We start from the raw sequence: 2,915 nt of genomic DNA on the forward strand, positions 1-2,915 counted from the left end.
CTCCTTCTCTCTCTCTCTCCCTCCTTCTCCCTCTCTCTCTCTCCCTCTCTCTCTCTCTCTCTCTCTTTTTTAATCAGCCCAGAAGCAGCACCAACAAGAAATGTAATCAGTCTTAAGTATTTGTGCCAAATGTGTAAAATGTCAAATCAGAGTTCTTAGGTTATTTACATTTTTATCCAAAGTCCAAAGATAGAAAATGCTGAAATGCCTTCATGAAGCCAATTTGAAAATGTATTTTGGTCGGAGACCCTCTGAAGTTGCATATGACTGAAACTCCTATTTTATGCACAAAATTTATTTATTCAAGGATATTAGATACATCACAGAATCTCCAGAAAGGCCAGAAAAACCAGACTAGGTGGCCAGATAACCAGGTATCATCAAATCTGGGGTGATTGTCAAATAATTGATAACTAAGGAGCACTGGTAACCCAGTAGGTTAAGCATTGGGCTGCTCATTGCAAGGTCAGTGGTTCAAATCCATCAGCTGCTCCATAGGAGAAAGATGAGACCCTAAGGAGCAATTCTATTCTGTTCTATAGGGTCATTATAAGTTGGCTTAACTAATCAGACTAGATTATTGTTGTTAAACGTCATGGAGTTGGTTCTGCCTCATAGCCACACTATGAGACTGTAATATTTTCAGGAGCAGAAAGCCTCATCTTTTTCTAGTGGAGTGACTAATGGGCTCCAAGCACCGACCTTGTGGTTTGCAATTCAATGCTTACCCTATGGAGCCACAGGTGGTAACTAACCATTATAACTGTCCTTGAGCATGCTCACTAAATACCTGTGCCCAAACTATACTCAGAAGGATTCTAGTTAGGGATATTGTGTGAGGCAAGTTTCTTTTGGGATAATGCTTATCATAAATCAATAATTATAATGAATTTTCTCCAATCTCAGTGTTCACAACAGACATTTGTGTTTTTTTGCTTTTAGTTCAACAGGTCCATTGCAGCTTGTCTAATCTTGGCTGAGCTTAGATTCGGGTCTGTCCCAGGTGTTGTCTAAGATCCAGGCTGGTGGAGCAATGACTATATGGAGGTATTCAATGGGAACTTACCATGCTTCCTAAAGCCTCTACCTGGAACTGAGACTCTGTCCCTTTTAATTAATTTCCATAGGTCAAAACGAACCAGACAGCCAACCTCTAGGTCAATGGTCTATGATGTGGACTCTGACAGTGTTCATAGGAGGCATTTCAAAATCAGCTGACAACAAATAAGGGTTCTATTACAGGAAGAGTGAAGAGTGGAACTGTTCGCTCATGTACCGTTGTCTCCCACTGTCACCTCGCCTTGCCTCTTTGGTTTATACCACAGATGTGGACACTGAATGCTTCTGTTGGAACCACTGTCCCTACTGCTGCTTGTCATTGGAGGTGTTTGCCACCATCCTCTTCAGAATAGATGCTCCCCAGAAACTGACATTTTGCTGATCACTAGAATGCTAATCACCACTCCTTGGGTTGTTATGAGTCAGGTTGACTCATGGTTCTTAACAACAAGTATCTAGCTTGATGTTGGAAGCATCTGGCTCACTGTCAAGGAAGCTGGAGAAGTCACGTTCTGAGTTCCACCAGGACTTCAAACCAGTTCATTCTGATTCAACCCCCTGCTGAAAATTTGTATATCCAATTCCAATGTACTAAATCAGAATCTACATTTTAACAAGACCCCCAGGTGATGTTTACAGCTCCCCAGGTGACTCATATAGATCCCCCAAGTGATTCTTATAATATATACAAGCAATAAGATCTAGGGATCTTGTTAAAATGTAAATTCTGATTCAATATATCTGGCATTGTTGTTGTTGTTGTTGTTAAGTGTCCTCCAGTCAGTTCCAACTCACAGTGACCCAGTACAGGGTTTCCAAGGAGTGGCCGGTGAGTTTGAACCACCGACCTCGTGGTCCTAATGTAAATTCTCATCAGGAGTCAGTCTGGAATGAATAGGTTGGGAGCCCTGGTTCTACCTAGATGGATTCATTAAATGAGGAATTTCTCAAAAAGAGGAAGAATATTTAAGATGTTGGGGTGGCCAGAGATGGAAAATGTCACTGTACCCACCTCCACACTCTCAGGAAGCATGAAAATTGAGCATAGACCCTCACCTGACCTTTCATCTCTGTCTTCTCTCTTCTCCCTGACTCTCCAGCCCCTTGAGTTCAGTGTTCCTCTCATCACACCTGCTCTTGTGCTTTATTCTCATGACTTCCACAACAATGTGCCCCAGTTCTTCTCCTCCCTTCTTCCTTTAAGTGGAGAGTCCTTGAGCTTTAGCCAGCACATGACAACTAGCTGACGACCATATGTCCCAACTTCCTTGGCAGTGAGGTGTGACTCTCTGCCTATGTTCTGGACAAGGAGATGTACGTGGAAAGGATGGGGGACCTTCTGGGCCAGGTCCTTAAAGGAAGCTGCCTGTCCCTCACTTCCTTTGTTCCCATCTTCCATTGATTGAAATGTAGATATGGTGAGCTAATATCAAGATGGGGCAGCAGTAAGACTGAGAAGGAACCTGAATGGCCTTGTAGAGTCACCTACCTCCCTGCACTATCAGCTCTGATTGGTACATAAAGGGAAATGATGGATCTTTTTTTTTTTAATGTTTTATTGTGAATGATGTTATAGTTTACATGGGAGAACATTAGCGTTACATTTGTCCTATCATATATCATTACATTGCCATGGTTACAATCCCCTCCATGCATCATCAACCAACCAAAGGGTACATGTCACAAGCCTGCCCACTGGTTGTCAGCACACAGCCCCTCTCCCTCTCTGGGTCTAGAGTCCCCAGCCACTCCATCTCTCCATATCATCGTCCCTGCCTCCATCTCTGGTGTCACTGTTTCTCTGGGTAGGGTTCCGCACTCCACTCTTCTCCCTTGATGGTCCCAGGGACCTCTGC

This window comes from Chrysochloris asiatica, unplaced genomic scaffold, assembly GCF_000296735.1.
Source record: "Chrysochloris asiatica unplaced genomic scaffold, ChrAsi1.0 scaffold00076, whole genome shotgun sequence".
Taxonomy (NCBI): Eukaryota; Metazoa; Chordata; class Mammalia; order Afrosoricida; family Chrysochloridae; genus Chrysochloris; species Chrysochloris asiatica.